At 36.0% G+C, this 22,486-nt stretch overlaps 1 protein-coding gene across 2 annotated transcripts in view; it reads left to right on the forward strand.

The window, feature by feature from the left end:
- Positions 1-22,486, forward strand: part of LOC103821477 (small conductance calcium-activated potassium channel protein 2) — a 68,452-nt gene that overhangs the window by 22,949 nt on the left and 23,017 nt on the right. The gene's annotated exons all lie outside the window — the stretch shown is intronic.

Here is a 22,486-nt window from a genome sequence, read left to right on the forward strand (position 1 = left end):
CTGCATCACTGTTGTTCTGGGAAGAAGATTATTTATGTGGTTACACTGAAGTCAGGATTTTAAAAAGCTGAATTTTCTTCAACTCTCTGCTAAGTTAGTAATGGATTTTTTCACATTTTAATTTGCAGTTGCTGTCCTTGAATTGACTGAAATAGTTTGGACAGTAGGCTCAATGGCTATAGACCACTCTAAAACTGAAACACTGGACAACACAACTAAAAGCAAGTTAAATATAAAAGTTAGTACTAGGTAATATATCTCTAGCATAATTGCCTTCTGTCATTGGATCCCAGTCCAAGATTTGTATTAAAAAAAGGAAAAAAGTTTATCTTATGTTTCATTAAAACATTGAAAAGAATATATTTGGCTTTTGAATTAGATACTTATGTCATTCATGCTTGAATAGCCAGTTTTTTGTGTTTTGCTTCCAGTTTTCCCTAGAGGGAATATGTAAGTATTTTGCCAAACAAATAATACTGACCCTAGATTCCAGTTAGTAGTTAGCCCATAAAAACCATTTAAATCCTTAGCCCATATAGAAGTATGTGGTAAGAAAAAGTTCTCAGAAGAAAACCTCAAAACCCCATACATTGGAATACTCCTAATATTCTGCCATCTGAAGTTAAACATCCCTTTTTCTGCATAGTTGGAGGCAGATACAGTAGCCGTTTGTCATGAGAAAGGACAGATATGGCCACTGAATAATTTCTGTTCTGTGTAGAAATCAGTCCTCAAAAGATTTCTCCCAAGGTTTTTATGGCTTTGAATTGCTTAGATATTAAAGGTTTAGTTTACACAAATGAGGTACACTTTTCCCCAACTGCTCTTGACTTTTTTCTTAGTTTTAACTCAAGGGAACCTTTTTTTTTTATTTTAAGTAGACTATTTTTTGTGCAAAAAAATTATACTGAAAATAAATTCTATCATTAGGAGTGTTTTGTCTTCCATTTTCTACGATATATGAAAGCATAATGAATTTTAATACATCTTACAGAAATTAGGAATTAGGCAGAAACCTGGTAGCTTTGGTTTGATAAGGGGTGATTTATTTTAATAAAATTTGATGGTGTTAACTGTTTCTTTGCATCACTAGCACTATGCTCTAATTTCTTTTATATAGTAGCATTACATGAGTTTGCATTAGCAGTATGTCTTTGGTGTATTAAATATTTTAACTGACCATCCAAATTGGAACAAGATGATGGTGGTAAGACATAATAGATTAAAATATTAAGATTTCGGAATGGAGAGGAAAGATTCTCATTCTGTTCCATGTTCTCAAGTGAGAAGGGAAGTCAGAGTAGGTGCTGTCCTTTATGGTGGAGTTGTGTGTGCTCAGCTCAAAAGCTGTTGCTACTGAATGACAGCCTGGTGTTCAGATTGTTCTTCTATTCAAAGTTAGGTTTTTATTATTGCAGACAATCCTGGGAATAGGAAAGGAGATTGGAAGCCCCACATTTCATAGGAAGGTAACATGAAAGAGCACCATTATCCATCTCTCGAAAGATAACCTGTGGAGACAGGTCATGGGTTGAGCCAGGCAAGTTGGCTGTCTGAATAAAGACTTCTCTGCATTAATGGTCATCTGACTGATCACTTGATATACACTGAACTAAGACAGGACATGTGTCTTTCTCACTGCCTTAATGACTGTATAGTTAGCTCCCAGAATGCTAATTATAGCAAGTGACACTTTGGGTTGGTGAGCAAGGTATTTTCCACGATTGGAGTTTAAGGTCATGTATGAGGGCAGAACGTGGTACAGATAATGGTGGTGGACAGCCAGCTGAGTATAAACAGTTTGCTAGAGCTGCAGAGTAATCTAGATGAGGGAATTTGGAAGGTAAAGGTGGGGAAAGCATCAAGTGTTGCTGTATACATAATGTCTGTTTGGAGGGGAAGATTGCATTGCGTAGGTTTCATCTGCCTTCTCATTGCCAGTAGCAGTATATTCCTGTTTTTCATGTGTAGGTTTCATAATGAAAATCTAAATTTTTTTATTGGGTCTAACTCAAAAGATGTTTGTGTTTATAACCTCTCTGAGGCACATGATCAAGAACACTTTTGAGTATATTACTTTCGCATTTGAATTATAAGCCCTACAAGCAGATTAATTTTTGCAGTTTCCCATACGTACATACATATGTTGTTACTGAAAATATATTTGTGCATGGGCATCAGTTGTTTATTTCAGTGAAAATAGAAAAGTTTGGTTTCTCAAGAAAAAGAAAGTCAGTATGTTTAGCACTAAGTCATTGAAGAATATGACTAGAAGAAGAATCTGAGTAGAAGAATTCTACTCTTCTGTAGAATGGGTGTCTCTTCTGTGAGAAGTGGGCTGCTTTTCTGGGTTGTGTGGAAGGTAGCCACTCTTTATGAACTGGGTTTTTTAATAGGAAGGGAGAAAAAATATTGTCTTCTGAATGCACTCATGGATATAATGTGCCTGTGTACCAAGCAGTATGAACCACAAATGCCCACATTACACTGTTGTATGTCCAGAGCAGATCATATCACATGCTTGGCATTTCTGTGGATTTGCAGAGGAGAACTGAGAACAGAACTGGATTTTCTTCTTCTGCAGAGAGCACGCTTTTGGCACCATTTGTTGTTCTATTTGTTCATCTCTTTGACTTCTGGCGATGAAGTCAGTTCAGCTTGAGCAGTTTGTTTTAGTCAGCATTTCTCCCTCTTGTCAGTTTCTGCTCTGTATTCTCTCCTTGTTTTAACAAAAACAAACTCAAAACCACACACATATGCAAAATCCCATCTGTGTGTGATGGTGAAATCTTTTTCTGCTTTCAGCTCATTTTTGTTTTCTACAAATAAATGTCTGTCTTATTTCTTGGAAATAAGATACCATTACAAAGTTTCCAGTGAGCAGCTCACACATGACAACTGGGAGGCAAATGTTAAGGATTCATTTGATACAAGCTAGTGAATACACTGACTGTTTAGTTGTAATTCATGAAGGAAAAAATGTTTCTTAGCTATCTAATTTCCTCTCAGTATGTATTTCAGTTCTTTACTTGTATTGAGGACCTTATCTGATGTTGTGCATTGCATGCATATTCACAAGGCCACCTTCTAATGAAAATTGCTTTTTGCATTCTATGCAGGGCCAGTGTGAAGATTCTTGTTCTTAGTTTTAAAAAAAGCGACCAAGAAACCCCAACAAACAAGCAAACAAAACCCACCAACAAACCAAGCCTGGATATTTAATTTTAAGGCTATTTTTAGGCTCAGAAGGTCAGAAGCAATGACATGATTTTCATTTTTTTCAGCCGCATGACTGTCAACAGATCACATAGTGTTTGTGTGTGGACAGTGTTGGCTGTTTACCATAGTTCTTTACCTTCTCTTGGCTCACAGCTCACTGAAACTAGAATGTGCTACTGGCAGCCAGGTTTCTTCTGTGGCACCAAACATTAAAAGTTAAATATTCAAAACAACAATAAGGAATGATGTCCTGTCACCATCCTGACTTGCACCTGTGCTGTGAATGAATGGTTTTCTGCCTACTAGTCTTGATCCCTGGTTTTGCACACTGAGTGTAGCTTAACTTTAAATGTTAGGTTACTGTTTTATAATATTTACATCTCAAAGCAATTAATAACTAAAACCACATGTAAACAGTTGCATTTTTGCTGCAAAGTTACAAATAAACCATCAGATCCATTATTTTATCATACAATGAAGGCAACAAGGGAATCTATTCACAGAAGTACATTGGTAAATGTCTGACATGCATAACCCAGATCCAAAAAAGAGCAATCAATCTAAACAAAATATTCATTTTCTAGGTGTATCCAGAAGGATTAATATCTAAGTAATGCATTCTTTTGCTGCTTGAAAACAAAACAGTTATGTATATTTAAGGGGGAAGCAGATGCACCTGTTCTAATGCATTTTTAGAGTTTGCTATTTTTTTTAATTCATATTTTCCTTCTCTTTGAAAATGCTGTTTGTGTATTCTCAGCAAAATAACTTTGGGAATATAAGAATACTCTTCAGTTGGTTTGGCTCATTAGAATTTTCCTTATAAATATGGAAAGTAGCAATAATTGATGAAGTGTCACTGGATATAGTCATCCCTTCACAAAAATTTATCAAGGCAAAGGAGATCAGTGTTTCTGTAGTCCAAAACCAGCAGACCCAACTTTGAGGAAGCGAGTGCAAAAGACAAAAAGTTAAAAAACAAGCAAAAAAAAAATCTACCTCCTTAATTAAAGAAAAAAATACCTGTCTTTCAGATTAACTAGAGTAAGAAAACTTTTCTTAGGTTAAATGCCCTTTTATGTACAAAGGGCTTACATGTATATCAGTTGTAGAATAGAATGAAGTGGAAATGCTCATGTATAGTTCAAAAATAGTGAGCAAAGTGAAAACTATTTTTCTAAGCAGAAAAGTCTGAAAAGAATAAAAATAATTACAGGGCAATACTTACCTGCTTTCAAGGACAAAAAAATATATTTTTTAAATTAATCTTGAATCTATAAAACATAATTAAGAGAGCAGTCTTTCTTCTGGTCAGTAAGAATGGTTGAACGCGCTCCAAATTCTTTCAGATAAGAAAGCAATTTATGGAATTTTTTTTATCATTATTTCATTACTTGGTCCAAAGTTATGTATTCTGATCCTCATATTTTTAGATGTGATAATTGAATTTTTCCTCCCTCTTTAGGCCAGCCTTTTAAACCATTCAGAATATATTGCTTTAAATGAGTGAAAGCTATTTGCCATAGTACCCCAAAAGCAATCCCTATAAAATAGGGTCATACTGAAGCAAAAAGCAATGTCTTGTCCCTTCAAAATAGAATTTTTTGCTCTAACTGTTTGATGTCTTTGAAAAGTGCACCCTGAAGTGTCAATATAAAATTTTCTCCTGGTTTTCTTTTGCTTCTTGTGCAAAGTGAGGACTATAGGCCATGGTTATCACTTCACTGCGAATAAGCTTCCAATATGCTGACTGAACTCTAGCCTTAGATATTGGAGAGTGGATTCTATTGGGATTTTAAAACTCAGCCCTAAAAATTCAAATTTATGAGGTCAATACGAGGATACAGATAGTGTTGTGAAATTGTGCGGTTCAAGGGAATTAGTGATTTTATGGCGGGAAACATGAGGAGGTGCTTTTTCAATCTTTTGTATATTCTTTATTTTCCTTTTCTTTGATTTTACCCTTTTAATTTGTTGTCTCAATAGCAGATTTTTCTTGCTTGGGTTGTTTTTTTTCTCTTGAAGTTCAAAATCAGCTATGGTTTTTACTACAGCTGGTCTTGAGATAGTAAGTGATTTGCAACATCACTTAGAAGTAGTAAGTATTGGTGTGTGTCCACATTTACACTTGTGCTCCCCAAAACAGTGATATTATACTAGCTCAGAGCTCAGGCTTATCAATCTAGAACATTTCTCACTGAGACAAGAGAACATCACTCTACTTGCTGTTGTTTTTTCTCTAAACCAGATTGATATCCAATATTTATTTTTTTAGCCTTTTTCTGTGATAAATGAAATCCACTGACAAAGTTCCTGTGGCTTTCCACAAGGGTGATTCACTGAATTGAAGTATATTAATTGAGTATTGAAGGCATCAGTGCAATGTGAACTGGACAAGTGTCTTGGATTATTTAGATTGCAAGTTTCTGGGTCAGGGCTTATCTTTGGACTGTGTTTGCACACTGCTCAGCACAGCGGTGTCCAAGAATAACACTTACATATATGATACTGCAGTACTAATAAATGTAGTAATTTCTAGTGAGGAAAAGGGGGAGCTAAACACTTCTGAAGGCTAGTGGTGTTCAGATGAAGCAGATGTGTTGAGAGAAGAGTTTAAGCTGAACCGTTCGGTTTTGGTGAATGCTGACTGTGCTGACAGCTTGTGCTGAGAACACTGCCCAGGCATGAATTATGCCCTGCTAGCTGGCTTCTTTTCCCTGTGTACTCCCAGCCTCAAGTGGAGAAGCCTGAGGCAAGAGCCTCTGTGGTCTCCCTTGCAGAGGGGAGTCTGTTTATGTTGGTTTGGTGGTGGGACCTCCAAGTCCCCTGTCTGGTCAGTGAAGCTGTGCTCCTGCCAGGTGTGTGCAGACTCCGTGCTCAGTGCTGCGGTCTCACCTCAGGCTGCCTTGGAACAGCCTGGCACTAAAAGAGAAGTCTCTGTACTGTACTTTGTATACAGTGCTGGTGACTCAGGGATGAAGGGTGTCTTCTGTTGCCAAGTCTGACAGCAAAGAGATCACTCCCTAATCATTGGGAACGTGCAGTGAAGGTAGAAAGTACTCCAGATGTTCCAGAGCAGGTTAAGAACACACAGAAATAGAGGGTGTCAGTGCTGTGGGGCTACAGCCTGGTTTGAAACTTGGTGCAGACTCTGTGAAAGCCAGTGGGCTTGCATTAGCTTAAAATCCTTTGATGATGGGGCTAAACTGATTGCATCTGCCTGGGTAATCATGCAAATCATGCCAAATTTTTGGTATGAGCCTTGGGTACAAACTTAAGTATCAGTATCAAGAATTGCACATAGGACTGCAAATTGGTTTTGCAATGTTTTGGTTTTTTTGTTTCTGGAAGCAGTTGTTTTTAAAAATTTTATTTATTCCATGAATTAACTAAATATTTACTAATAACTTTGACTTGCAAAAGACTACTTAAAATGTGAAAATAGCAGTAAAAGCCAGTGTATGCTGTCTTTAAAACAATAAAACCCATTCTAATATATAAACAAGAATTAATAAATGTGTAACTGCAGAACAGAAGATTTTTATTAATATTAGTGTTGATGTAGCCTTCTATGACAGACTTCTATGTCTTCTAGTCTTCTGTGGTCAGCTGAAAGTGTAAAAAAAGTATTCACTTAATATGAAGTGAATGGGATTCATATTTCAGGCATGCCAGACTTCAAGATTGCGTGTCCCAGGCATAGGAGTGCAATGGTACATTGCTTACCAGTGCTTATTTTGTTTGATGACATTATAAAGTAGGCCATTGGTCATGTTAAAGAATATATCAATACTTTTAAAATTGAGTAAATACAAATGCAGTTCCATAGCATTTGTTTTGTCTATTCGACTGGCTTCATTAAAAATATCTTGGGTTGTAGGCAGTTTTGGAGTATGAGGCAGGATTTTAAAAACCTGGGGCTTGAAAGTTGTGTATAGGACTGGATAAGTGAACTTAATTTTTCAAAGATCAGGATTTTTTATAAGTCTGGAGTACTAAAACTCAGGTTTTCCACAAGCAGTTCTGCAATCCAAGGGATTTCACTTACTACACATGTGCTTCAGTTTCCTTGCCTGTAGTGCTGCCTTTCCTCTTTTGCAGCAGGTTATTTGTGAATCTTCCGCAGGTGCAAAAAGACCCTACAAGCAAAGCATATGGAGCTTGAAACTGCAAAGCGATTTTTACTTACTTGAAGTCAAATATCCAAATGCTTGGATATTCCAGCTTAAGCTGGAATTTAATGGACTACTAGACTAAACATTAGGATACTCCCTAGCCCAGTAAGAAACCAAAAGAGCTTTTGCTGGCCGTGCAGGAGTGAGATAAGCAGTAAAGGTCTGTTCTCCACAGCTCCCTTTGTGCTGCTGCATGCCCGCCTCTTGCCATGCTGCTGTGGTATTTTTGTACAGATATGTTTTCTCCAGATATGGATGGATGATCTTCCCAGCTTCCAGTGGGACCAGCCAAGCTTGGCTGGCCCTCTTTTTTTGTTGTTGTTGTTTTGGGGTTTTTTTGTTTGTTTGTTTGGGTTTTGTTGTTGTTGTTGGTGGTGGTAGTGGTTTTTTGTTTGTTTGGTTGGTTTTTTGTTTTTCTTTTCTAGGACTTTACCTTTCCACATTGGGAATGACCTTGAATCCTTGAGCTGTAGACCATACATTTCAAGAAGAGCTGATATAGCTCCTTTTAGTTAAAGTAAAAATTAGTGACTGGTACCCAAGGCATTGCTAACACATGCATATCCATTTTATAATATGATGAAACCCTTGTATCTTGCTGCTTGAGCACAGCAGCTGAACTTGGATTTTATTTCTGTTATCTTTAAATCCTTTTATGTTTGGTTGGGCTTTTCTTTCATAGGAAACATCCAACAGCAGACTAGGAAGGGTACAAAGGACATGGTTTTAAAGTAGTGAGCGTTTGGTCATTGCACAGTAAAGCAAGCAGTTAAACAGAAATGTGATTAAAATCTTTAAAAGTTTGGGACTCAGCTGTCAAAACCTATATGGTTCAACCTGTAACCTGGTGATCTCATAAGTTAGCTTCTGCCGTGAAAAATCCATGTTCAGGACGGGGTGCCAATTGAATAACTCCTGATAAATTATTTAGGAGTTAACAGTTCTATGATATGGAAGTGTCATTTTTTAATAAGACTTTGACCAGTGCCTAATTATTATTTTTAAAATCTATTATCTTTTTAAGCACATGAGACACCTAGAAGGAGTACCTTGTCTTAGTTTACCGAAAGAACTATGAGCCAGTCTGTGTTTTAGCTGTCCCATAAGATCTGGATATTTTTTGAAGAAAACAAAGCATCAAAGAGTCAAATACATTGTTTCCTCAGCTGCTGTATAAAAGTTAAATTGAAGAATTTTATGTAGAAGCAAGAAACAGTACTTTAGTCTTATTGCAACTTAATGCTGCTTGAGGAGAGAAGAGAATTTTGGCTGAACATGTTTTCCTTTTTTGGCTGTCACCTTTCTAGTACATACAGAGTGGATGTAGGACATGAGTTCTAGAGAAGAGAAGCTCCTCTCTTGGTCAGTTCTGGCAAAAAGTACAGCAGACCATCGAAGGTATTTTGGTTATAATCAGTTGTGCCAGTGGGGTCAGTTGCTTTGTGTTGAATTCAGTAGTTGTCTACAGCGCTCCTGAGGGAGGAATCCAGCCGTGGGTTTGTGACACCTGCCTCACCAGCTGCTGGGCTTGCAGTGGGGTAGGAGAATGTGGAGTGCACTCAAGTGCAGGTGCTGTTTGGAAGTGCAACCATCAAGCTTCAGGCTTGCTGTTGGTAGCTACAGAAGGATGACATTCATCTTTGTTCCATGTTCTTCAGTCACTGCACTCTGTTTTTATTGAATTTACCAGTTTGTAGACGCTCTAGTTTAGTTGGCTTGACTTGAGAATTGTCCAGAATATATACATGAACCTTAGTGTCAGTTCAGAAGCTGGACTATGCATTTTTTGGGCAGGCAGTACTGCATGTGGAAAACAATCTTGCTAAAGATTTCCAGTAAGTAATAGCCTTCTAATAAAAACAATGTGTCGTTTCACTGCATTTCAGAAAGAAGATTCTTGATGTCCTAATTATTTTGTACTAAAAAGAATGCAGTGGATGTCATTGCAAAGCTTCTCACAGTCTGAAATCAGAGATACAACATTCCCTAAAATTGAACAGAGATTTCAGATCAAGTGTTCATGCCCAAATGTCTTTTCTTTTAACTCTGTTTTTAATCATTCATCTTTTCAGAAAATCATGATACACCTTCAGACTAATGAGCTGCTAAAATTGTAACCCTGACTGTTTAAACTTTGATGTTAAATTGCAGTCTTTCTCAGCAGATTCTTTCCAAGGCGTTTAAAGGCAAATTATATGTTACATTTAGTTAATTGAACACCTTGATACTTGTCAGCTCTCAGTAATACCTTCTGCATTAATTTTCATCTTTTCCCAAGCCTACAAGGATTTAACAAAAAAAAATGTGCATGATAATTCTTATTAATACTGCTTTTAGAGTGGTATTTTCTCCTTGCAAGCAGATCACATCAGTTGCCTTCCTTGCTCTGCATGTGCTGGGAGGCAGAAGACCTGCTGACGCAGTCAGTGTACCTCAGCAGGACACTGCTGTCCTTCAGTGATTGTATTTCTGGTGTGGACTACAACTTATCTTGATTTTTAGAAAAAAATCATGTCTTGCATAGATAATAGGCCAATAAGCAGGTGCTATGGCCTGAGCTAGTATCTCCTGGAGACACAACAATCTGTACCAGCAATTACACATTCTATTGGTTTCTTTTCTTTTTTTGGTTTTTTTTTTTTTTCCAAAGGAAAACAAAAATTTAGACTCCAATAATGTTAGCTTGGTTTTAGTAGGATCAACCTTAGCACTCTTCTGTTACTGAGGTAAGTGGCAGTAGCATTTTTGGTAGTATAGAACACTGGAGTGAAGGTTTTACTATACAAACAATAGTATGGTAAATATACAAATAATGTGGAAATTCACAAAAGCAATAAGCAGTGCATATTTTTTTGTAACAAACTGCATTATTTACTGACAAAAACGTTGTTCTGTTAGTTGAAAATAGCATGAGCTAGAGAATCCGAGCTACAGTGCTGTTGTGACCTTGACCAAAGTCATTTAAGCTCTTTGTGGCTACGTCTTGCATAGACTCGTGTTTACTGCTATTGCTTGGTCTGGTGTCCCTGTTCTGAATACCAAAATTTATTTGAGCTTAGTGAGCAAAGGATTCTACTAAAGTGTGATTGCAGTGCTGAGGTTTTATATTGTTTCAAATTATTATACAGGTAGAGATGCAATCTAGATATACTCATTCTGGGAAACCAGGTGAGAGGTATGAAAATAGAGGAAATGTTGTTAATTCTGCATACTTATATTTTTCTTTCTCATACTTTTGGGTAGGACATTAAGAATAGGTGAGCCATTCCCTGCTGAAGTCCTTGAGGCCATACCAGTGCTCCACACATACTTCTCTAGTCAGGACTCCCGAATCTGGATGACAAATTGACTGAAGCTGTACATCAAGGAAAAGACAGACTATAGATCTCGTGTATTTTCTTGGGATCTTTAATACATATAGTTGGAATTCTTATTCCTATCCCTCTTTAAGGGAGTCACAACAGAATTTTTGGAACTCAAAGGATGCATCTAGAAAAAATCAAGGGGTATTTCTTCTAAACATGAAAGATAATTTTTCTTTTAGTCACATCATGGTTTTCTCTAAAAGGTAATGCTCAAATGTAGTTGAATTCTTACAGGAAAATTTTTCTGTGTTTACATCTATCTATCTATCTATCTATCTATCTATCTATCTATCTATCTATCTATCTATCTATCTATCTATCTATCATCTATCTGTCCATCTATCTATATACAACATATGCTTGTTTATACATTTTTCAAGTGAAAGTTTTGCAGTTTCAGAGATTCAGCATTGGTATAACTGGCCCGTACTCTACTCAAATGAGACAAACATTTACAGTTCAGTGTCTAGTTTTTCTTTTCGAAAACAAATATGGTGAGATCTTAGACTTGTTTATTCTTTAATGTCATGGACTTCTGCTAATGGAATAAAGTGTCTTTGACCTGCAAGAAGGTTTTCATTGCTCATTGAAAATGAAGGCCCCAAATAAATATATCTTTGTTACTTTTTGCACTGCTTTCAAGTTATAATTCCAGATGTTTTTTATGAAGTAGGGCAGGTGAAACAGTTAAAATACCATAAAAGCTGTAGCTCTCCAGGTACATTTGGAGTTCTTAAAAATGCTCGGGATTCTTTTTTTCAACTGGATTGAGTTTTTCTTGTATTTGTAAATCTTGCAAGTCAAACAAGTGAGTAGAGGAGGCTTAACAGCTCCCTAAGAGCACCATTCTTGCTAGAAAAAGACCTGCTTGTGCATATTACACTTTCTCTCTATTTGTCCCATCAGTGAACTCATCTCATCTCTGGGGCTAAGAGAGCACTGTAAATTAGATTTCAAGTTTATTTAACATCTCATCTTCCAGTCTGTTTTTATAATTTAATGCTAATTATGTTGACAGCCTTAATGAAGCATTCAAAACTCTGAAAAATGGATAATTAGTAACAGTTAAAATTAAATCTAGTTTCCCTAACAAGCCAGTATAGTTACAGACAGCAGTCCCAAAGTTGAATGTTCCCACTGTGTACATTCTTAGTTAAGCATAACCCCTGATTATGTGCTTGCCTGTCTAAATCTTGACCAAGGAACTGAGTTAAAGCATGAAAGTCACATAGATAACTCACACAGCTACTGTATGATTTCCACAGAATTTGCCAGTGGTGTAAACAAAAGGCATTAAATAATTTCTGGTTTATTAAAGGACTCTTCCAACTTGTTTTACATATAGACTCTAAAACACATGCTTCAAGTGTAAATAGTGCAAAAGGTAAGTTCTGTTGCCACACCAACCAGAGTACTCCCCTCCATTAAAAACAGAGTGAAAATATGTAGATTTTTTTTCCCTGAAAATGTCATCTGCTCAAGTTCCTTTGGAGCACAGAATTTCATTCTTTCTTCAGTGCTTCATTGAAAGCAGGTAAAATGCAGTCAGAAAGTCTTGAAAGAAGGCCAAGATATCAGGCAACAAAATGGTTTTGGTAAAAAAAAAAATCATTAGAAAGTGTTCTGTCATGTTCATAGTTTTCAGAGAAAATAATACAAGATCCTTTGTTTTAGGTAAATGCTTATCATTAAAATGAAGATGATCACTACAAAAGTTATTTTCTACTGAAAGCAAATGGCAAACAAACTGAAAATGCAAGTTTTTTTGCCTGACAAAACGTCAAATTTTCCTCTTTTTAATGACTAAAGGGGGGAGAAAAGTGCAAGGTTCAGACTACATATAATCTCACACTGAGAGTAGGACAGAATTTGGTGACAATATGTCAAGGCCTAAAACAAAGAAAACCATAATTGCATCTAGCATATCTAACATATATGTGCTGAAGGTCTCTTAAGCCTTTTCTTTTTGGTTGCATTTAGGTGGGCAACACATCTGTCTTCAAATGTGACACTGCAGAGGTCTGTATAAGCAAATGAGGATGATGTTCCTTTATTACCACGCCAGAGTAAAGTACTACATGTAGCCCTGTTACATTTTTTCTAGCCTATCTGAAATTATGGTATTCTTTCAACTTGCTTTTGCCTTGAGGATCTTGTGGCAGAAGTCCATCCTGTAGCTGGTCCATGTCAACTCAGTCTGCTGTAAGACATGGTGAAAGACTCACAGGAATGTCTTCTGTGTAGATAACCTTTCTCAATCCCTGTAAATGAACATATCTACGTTAATCACAAAAATTTACTCCAAAGTATTTTCCTAGCCTTCTGGTTGGTTTGACGAAGAGAACAAAATTTCAAAAGAGAGAACCCTTGGGTTTTTCCTTAAATATTTGCAATCTCATGCTGAAGTTTCTTACATAAAAAGTAAGTAAGTGGGAAATATTTGTTACAAGTGCTTTCTTTGTCTCTTTTTCCATACAGTCCATAGCTGTTTTTTTATACTTTATGCTTCAGAACATTAAAGGTGTAGTCTCCAGTACTTTACTAATGAACTGTTAGTGGAACCTGGTACAACTTTCATCTGACTTTCAAAAGTATACAGACTTTGGGTTTGGAGTTGACTTTAGAAATATTCAGTAAAATCTGTTTAGTTTCAAGCAGTGACTTATAGAGTCACTGCTTGAAACTAAACAGTGAATAGTGACTTATAGAAGCTAAAGTTTAAATACAGTCATTCCTTTTTATAAAAGAAATTTTAAAATAATCAACCATAAATTCAATTCAGCTGATTTAAATTAAGCATATAGCTGCAGCAGTGTTCCTGATACAGAGTGGTAAACTGGTCCCCAGTTCTGAGTAACTCAATGAAACTTGCACTGACTGCAGGCTTCTGCTCTGATCTAAACAAAATAAATTCTGTCTAGATTTTTTTAAATGTTTATTTGTAAGTTGCTGTCCTATTAAAATCAGTTTTATTCTGCAATTTATCCAGAACATACATTTTGATGAATCTAGTATTCTGTTTTCAATTCTAAAGGAAAGGGAGGGAATAGCATTATTTTATTTTATTTTATTTTATTTTATTTTATTTTATTTTATTTTATTTTATTTTATTTTATTTTATTTTATTTTATTTTATTTTATTTTATTTTATTTTATTTTAGCAATCTGTTCCCAGTGTCCATTACATTAGAGAACTTGCATATGTTCATAAAATTGTTGATATCCTAATGAAATTTGGACAAAAAACCCCAAACCAGCAGGCTTTATGACCATGAGCTTGTACTTCAATTCTTTTTATAGAAGGTAATACATCAGCTACAGAACTAATAAATTTTGTTATGGTAAATTAGTTCCATTAGAGAAAAATGCATTCAGAATGCTCTGTTTGCCAGAGAATCTTTTTGAAGAACTCAGCATAATCTTTGCTATATAATTTCACCTCCTCCTGTTTTCTCCCCCCATAAAAAGCTTTTACCTCGTTCTGCTGTTTTATGTCAGAAAAAAAAAGGTATGTTTCATTTAAAGTCTGTTGTGATTAATTCTATTTCTACTTTCTAAAACTTTATTCCTAAAGTTTTTTTTCAGAAAACTAACTCAGGATCTTTAGATATCAGTTGATTCTGATAATCTCAATTAAAAAAAAAAATCTTTCCTCCTTCTGAGAGGGGTTTAGGTATCTCCAGAGGAAATGCAAAATGCAAGATAAGGGAAAATTTTAGGAGGGTTAGAATTAGTTGCCAGTGAATATAATGAATGATTCACAGTAAAGCTCATTAAGAAACTCTTTGATTTTGAATGATTCATATTTCTGTCATAACACAGCTTTAGCCAGTGCTTTTGTGGACCACAAAAAATTAAAAGAAAGCAAACTTTAAAAATAAAATTCCTTCTTATTGAATTGACAAATTTTCGTGATTATACTTTGTGAAAAATATGGGTGTAAATAAATATGCAGGCATATCTTTTAAAATAAGATTAAAAAGTACTGAAAAACAGGAGTTTCCCTTCAAGCTTGCTTAGCTCACTTCAGTTTCCTTCTTTCATTTTCATATATTTTAATATCACATTAACTGCATATTTATAGTAGCTTATTTTACAGAACAATTTATGATAAAGATAATATACAGAACCACAGATGGAGCTGCTCTTGGATATTTCAGATTTTAGTTCTAATATTCATTGTGTTTCTAGTCACTGTCCTTTCTGGATTACTTGTTGAATTTTGCTTTCAAAGCAGAGTTAATGTTTACTCAAAGCATGGCTTATCAAGGATTTTAACATACACATTCCTTTATCAGCTTCTGTCTCAAGCTTTTGAGACTGTATCTCTCTCCACTGGATTAAAGATTCATTTTAAAATTGATTTTAAATTCGAATAGCTTCCAAAACATATTCTTAGATACTTTGACAGCCTGTGTACCAACAGGTAGAACAATAAGATGAAGATGCTCATGTAAAACAGCTTAGTGCTTAAGAAGAGCTTGACAACAAGTTCACTCCCCATGGTCAGTGTTCTCCTCACTAAGCTGCTAAAGTAACAAAAGGGTATCAACTACTCATTTTTCCCATGCTTTGTGGAAGGCCTGTGTATTTCTTGCTCACTAAGAATTTTTTCCATGTTGTTTCATGTATGGGTACTGATGCATTTAAGAGGCTATTTTGCCTCTTTGGGACATGCCACTGTTTTTGGGGAAATGAAGAATTTCACTGTTGTGCAAGTTTTTTATGTCTAATTTAAGAGAATTATTTCTAAACGTGTGTGTCATTATCGAGGACTTTGGGTTTTAGCCAGAGCTTTGGGCATACAGGCTAATCAAACTGGGAAGTTGGGACCTGAGAGCTCGCAAGGTGAAGGCCACCAAAATAATCATCAGCTGTAAAAAAAAAAGTTAACTTCATCCAAAGAGTCTGTCAGAGAGCTGTGAAAAATTAAAATGTGATATTTCATTTCCAAAGAAATGAGGCTAAAAATGCTATGCCAGTAAGGTATTTTATGCTGTGACAAGTTGTGCTTTCCATTGGAAAAGATACTAGTGGGTTTTTTTGTGAAGACCAAAAAGTCACATGTGATTATGGAATTGTGGAGCACATTGTAATACATGTGCCAAAGTCCATGAGTAGGGATATTTTTCATACCTTACTGATTTGGTGCTGATTGCTATTTCTGATCCAGCAACTAACATCAGCCATTAGAGTCTGATTTTGCCTCTTAAAGCTTGAGTTATGTGAAGCATGCTTGGTTATTCTGCAGAGTCTGGGTCTGTATATAAAAACTGGGAAAGGCTAGAGAGTTGAGTTTTTAAAATCTAAAGACATTCCTTTGAAACGTGCAAACTCTTTTTATTGGTGACAGAATATTATCAAATAGAAGCAGATCTGAGAAAAGCTGAATTCCTGACCCTGCTCCACAACATGAAGAAGATAGATCTTTCTGAAGGAAGATGGTCTGAATATTAAAAAATGTGTTAGTCCAATTAATTAAGATTAAGCAGAATTTTGTACACAGAATATTTATTTTAACTTTTTTGAAATGAGAGAATCAGTCATGGAACCTTCATGACACCTGCTACTGCTAGTCCCAGCTCTCACCTCTGGGAGACACAGAGGCATTCCTACGTGCCTTACATTCTGTTCCATTGTGCACATTTAACTTTATTAAAATGAGCCATATTTAGGCACAGTGAACCTAATTGGTTTTCAAAACAGATTATATGTTTAAAAAACACATCTGTAGGTAAAGCTCAGGACTTTTTGCACAACTTTCCAAGAGCTTTAGGTGTATTCTTTATTCTGCTGAGTCACAACAAATCACAACTTCAGTTATGCCACTGCAGGAACAAAATAGCTTGAAACTTCTGGAAAGAAAACAGTGGGAGTAAGAATATGCCTGTTCTGGGGGATAAATAGCAAAACTGGGGCTTGAGGAGAGGTGGGTGTGTTTCTTAATTGAGACAAGAAGAATTCTCCTTAAACTCTCTAGAAACTTTGATAAGACACATTATTTTTTTCACATAGTCAAGACCTTTTGCAGCAGTAGTCACCACTTTATTTGCAGGATTACTTTTTGATACATTGATACTGAGCTCTCCTATCTTTAATTCTGTTCTTTCAAGTGGATTGCTGTCTGTCGCAAATTTAAACCTTTCCCAATTTCCCAATACTTACAGAATTGATTCATCAGATTCTCTTTCTTAGCACTATTATTGAAAGTACATTAAAAAAAAAAAAGATCAGGTACTTTGAAGGAGCTTCAGCAGCTTTTTGCTTCTAACTGAATGGCTTCTCTTGGAAAGATGGAAAATATTCCCATCTACTACAGGTGTAGTTATTTAGTACAGCATTAGCTCTCTACAGCACCATTGAAGACAAGGCTGGAACCAATGGAGGAGAAATAAAGGCTTGGCATCCTTAGTAAAAAATGGTATTTAATCCTTATTTCTGTACTGGTGGGTTTTCTGTTGCTCAGACATTGATGGGTGAGTATCTGATGGAGGCTAGGGGTAATTTTATGGTCTTTACCCTTACATTTAAACTATAGTTTATATTAAAAATAATGGAAAAATTTCTTAAAACATACCATCTCAACCATCTGAGTTTGTCTTGGTTTTCTCCCCTATGTCCTTCTGTTTTCTTTTAGATTATATTTTTCATTCATCTTAGCAAATAACATGCTAGTTACATAGAATATTTTGCCTTTCTTGGTTTTATTGGCTTTTTGTAAATATCCTGAAAATGGTCTTAGCAGAAAAATCATAGACATTTTTGGCTGTGATTTTGGTAGAAACAATCCAGTCAATTGACTCTTACCCATTACTTTTGATTGGGTTCACAACTGCTAATGTTGTGAGTCTGTCTGTTTGAAATGCAGGCATTTGTTGTGGTGTTTTGCACTCTCATTAAGCAGTTATTGTGACAAGGACATTTTTGCTGCGCTTCGTAAATATTTGGGGGACATCAACAGCAGTGATAGGAAAAAGATAAGAAATGGCATACATTTTTCCAAGCTGCCCTTCTGATCCTAAGGCCATCAAGTACCAGGCAAAATTTCTTCCATTGACTTTGTCAAATTTGGAGTCATCCCCACTGTTCCTTCCATGTGCCATTATGGATTTCTTCTTTCCTTTCTTTTAAACAGGAGAAAGAGAGAAGGAAAGCAGAGACATCTCTGGTATCATCACAGATAAAATGCTGCCGGTACTAACCACCTAACTAAGACTAAAAAAGACAGTAACAGAATGGTCTGATACTGTGGGGGAGCTCGAATAGGTGGTTAGATCAATCAGTTTCTCAGCAGAGCCTTGGCAAGTTTCTGATTTACTGGGATAAGCCTGTTTCCAGCTGTTAATAGTCTAAAAGATTTTAACATTTGACAACAAACACTCAGCCTGAATTGCCATTGCCAGGACTTTCTTCTTGATTATGGTAAAAGCAGTCCACTTTCATCCCTTTAGAAATGGTCATCTTTTCAATAATTTTTATTTCTTTTCTTGACTTGTTCAAGGAGGCAAAACCAAAAATAGCGAAGTTATCAGAGGCTGTTCATGGAGGCAAGAATAACTGAATTGAAACTGCTGAGTGTGAATTAATGCACCAGTGGTCAAGCTTAATGTTATACTTGATTACTTCTTATTAATCTCTTTTTAAGATGAATGTATCTTAGATGTCCAGATATGAATGTGTGATAATTATGTGCAGCTAAAAAGCAGATGTTCCACCAATTAAATGACACTTGATCACGTACAAATAGGGAAGGGAAGCAGTACTGAAAATCATGACACCAACAGTGAAAGTAGAAGGAGACTGCTGTTTGATAAAGAATTTTAAATATTTCTTTGACAAACAAAGCCACTGCAGTATTGTCGCCTGAGGAATGTATTTATATTTTTCTGAGATGAGTTGTAAAACTCCCACTCAGTTTGGCTTGAAAAGGAATTGAGCCGTGCTATTTTTTCACAAATAAAATCATTCAGCTATTTTTGGTTTAAATTACAGTGGTGTCAAGACTTATATATGCTGATTGGTGAGATACTGGATAGTGGTGTTTCACAGGATGATGATTGCCTGGTGAATAGTGTGTTCCAGCTGCAGCACTCCCTGCCTGCTGACATATCCCTTATTAGAAAAGAAGTGTGATAAATAATTCTTATGCCTGTGTGACTGCAGCCAGTGATTTTTGTATACTGCAGGAATACATAGTTTTTCTAAATGACCCTTTATTCTGCAGCTGTGTGAGGCTGGGTGTAATCAAGAAAATCAAATGTATATAGATGCAGTTTTAATACAGTTAAATGCTAGTTCTTATCTTCAAGCAATTCACAGTCTTTCTTGTGCAGTTTTTTATTGATTAAGAATAATGGGCTTTAAATATTTACATGAATATATTTGCCATGACTAATTTAAAAAATAAAAAATATAAAAATAAAAGCCTTTATATAAATAAGAATTAATGACAACAAATCTGTTTTCGAATTTGGTTGGCAATGACAAGATTCTGCTTTGTGTGAAACTCTTCACTGAAAAGAAATCTTTGTTTCTATTTCTTTAATTCTGAGGTTTCAGGTTTCCTAGCTTTTCATGGTAAAGTGTTTTCTTGTTGGATTTCAGAAGTTTCAGATGTAGAGTGAATAGATACTTTGGGAAAACTGAAGTTGAATATTGGAATGTGTTACACCCAAGCTATCTTTCACAGTCCAGCTGGAATGAGGAGATATTAGTAGTGGCTTGTGATTACTGACAGAGAGCAAGACAGCTCTGCTCCAGTGCCGGTGTAGTCGGCTTTTCTGCTCTCTGTAACGTCCACTGGAATTTGCTGTACTGGGGATAATCTCAATAGTGTAGTGAAAGATGCAGATGTAGGAATGGCTTTTATGAGGTCTTCTGGTGACTTCCAGAGCCACACATTCAAGGTACTCTTATAGAAAAACATAAGAAAGTTTAACTTCTGCTGTGACCATTTTGCTATTCCCTGCATAAATGGAGAAGTTCACTCTTTGATGCTGGAATAACTTCAAAAACACATCTAAAGGCAGTGGGTTGATTTCTTTGCCCTTCCTCAAAACCAAGTAGTTGAAATGCCTCTGGTGTTAATTTTTAGCCATTTCCACGACCATACAAATAAAGATTCTGCAATACTATTTTCTTAAGATATTGCTTTTCCTGCTTTGATACAGATATAGGGATATTTTTTGTACCTGATTATGGACACAGGGTAGAAGAAGACTGTCCTGGCTTTGCTGGTTCGGGCTTGAGTCGCAAGTGATAGTGGTGCTTGAAAATCTCTGCTGCCACAGCTGTAATCTTATGAAAATCCAAAGTATGTAGATGTGTACCAGAACTGCAAACCACAGAGATTTAAAAATCTTAAATGAGGTTACAAAATAAAGGAGACAAGATCAAACCACCATCTTAAAAATGTCAAAGAAATTACAGGATTATCATGAGTGTGATACCCTTTTATACTGTTTGAATTTTACCTACAGATTTTTAAATTGAGAAGTAAGCCCTTCAACTTTCCATGTACAGTTGCAAGTAAAAAAAGTGTTTAGTTTTTTTTGAAATATGAAATTAGGCAAATATATCATTTGCATGCTTCACTGTGCTTGAGCAGTTGAAGCAATAACTGCAACTATTTCATCTCCTCCCATAGACTTTGTTTCTTAATCACAGTACATTAATTATTCAGTACTGGTGATTATTTTTAAATTAAGCCTGCAACATTTGATTGCTGAACTATAGCCTTAAAATCATAACTAGGTGAAATACCCTGAGTAGGAAATCCAGGACACCTGACATAACAAGATGGAAACATTTAAACAGGTCTTTGACTTGTGTTAACAAATATTGATGTAGACAGCTTTAATGAATAGTTCATTTAGTGAGACTTATTTGTCTCCAGTGAAAGTTGAAAAACTTGCGATGTACCTTTTAAAATTTATGTCATCTTTTTTAAAGAACCTATGTGTGGTTGGCTTGTGTGTTTTCTGATATGGATAAAGGAAGATAAGTGGATAAAGACTTCCATTATCTCTTCCCCATGTCGTTCAAGACTTAAGGAAGTAGTTTTGATATTCCTTATGGGTTATTTTTTTCTGTAACTTCATGAGTTGTCTTTGAAGTTTCTGTTTTCAGTCACACGAAGCATGGAAATGACCAGGTTCAAAATCCAAAGAGAGGCATTAAAGAAATGTATTATAAATATTTATGTGGGCATTCCTTAATATTTGCCTGAATCGCTAACTTTAGAATGTATTGTAGCTTTAGTACCCTTCTGTGAAGCTCCAGACCCTATGGATCATGTCTCTTACTTGATACTCTGTAGGGATTAGCATGATGGATACACAGGCTTTCTTCTTGCCTCCTGGATGGGACAAATGTGTTTCTCTCTCTGTATCAATATATATATTTCACAGATGTTACTTGCTACATTTGTTAAGTGGAGACTAAAATGCCTAACATTTAGTGCAGTCTAGAAGAAAAAACAATGTCCACTTGGGGTTTGCTATATGCAAAGCTCTGTGGTCGTGAATTAAATCTGCCATTCTTTTTTTTAACTGTTTTTGCTGTTGTGGTTATCATTGCTGAAGTCCTTAGGACCTCAAAATGTGGGCTTTTACTACATTTTTCTAGGTTTTGTTCTAGGCAAAACAGAAAAACTTGCATAAAGTATGTGAGAGACAACACACCAGGAGAGAGGAAAATCCAGGTGAAGTGTGGAACAGACTTGATTGGAGTGATTGCTGTGGCCTCTGGCAGTCAAAGAGCTTTTATGTTGTTGCAATCATCAGACCATAGCTGGGATTTTGAAGACAGTATTTTGCAGACATTTATGGTGAATATCTTACAAGAGTGAGAACAGGGAATTTCCTGAGTGTGCCTGTGTGCTTGCTCTGCATTCTTGGTCCGTCAGGGAGACTGCAGTCCAGAAAGGAAGGAAACAAAAGCAGTTATTTCAGTTGTGGGAAGCAGGTTGTTTATGGATTTGTGAACTAATTAAATAAATGGCCCTCTGTGGCCCCCTGTGAGACACGGATTTAGGGACTAGCTAAAATAATACCTTTGGGGAATCTAACAGCATTTAGTTAACCTGAGGCTGCACAGCAGCTGCAGAGGTGATTGCAACCTTGAGTCTGCAGTGGCTGCTGCAGGTAGTCTCCACGGCAGAGCTGCCCTGTCCAGGAAGCAAAATTCCACCCTACTTTAGGCTATTAGGCATTTTTTTTCCCACCACAGAGTGAGTGGTGACAACAGGTTTTTAAACGTTAAATGTATCTTCACCTTCTATTTGGTATGTATGTCATGTGAAGACAAGATTATTAATCTGAACTTTGCAGGTTTTGGAAGGGAAAAATGAACATATTCTACTATCATATTGAAACTAAGTCAAGAAACAGCACATCGTGAAATTTCACATAATAGCTGACAAAACACTAAAGGGAGTTTTTGCTATATTTAGGGTAAACATATTTTAATGTTTACCCTAAATATAGCAAAATAGGTTTTAATGTTTACCCTAATATAGCATACTTTTTTATTTGCCTTGAACTTGTAGAAGGAGAGGGAAGACCATTGGTTGTCTAAATCAGCATTTATGTGTTCTTTTAGGATTGGATTTCTGATCATAAGGGTTGCATTCAGGCCAAGGAAATGAAGAGGTACTCTGCTGTCTGGTTGTGCACACAACCCTTTCTGACTCTCATGTTTGCCTCAGACTGCAGCAGCTGTGGTATT

Source organism: Serinus canaria, chromosome Z (assembly GCF_022539315.1).
Source record: "Serinus canaria isolate serCan28SL12 chromosome Z, serCan2020, whole genome shotgun sequence".
Classification (NCBI taxonomy): domain Eukaryota; kingdom Metazoa; phylum Chordata; class Aves; order Passeriformes; family Fringillidae; genus Serinus; species Serinus canaria.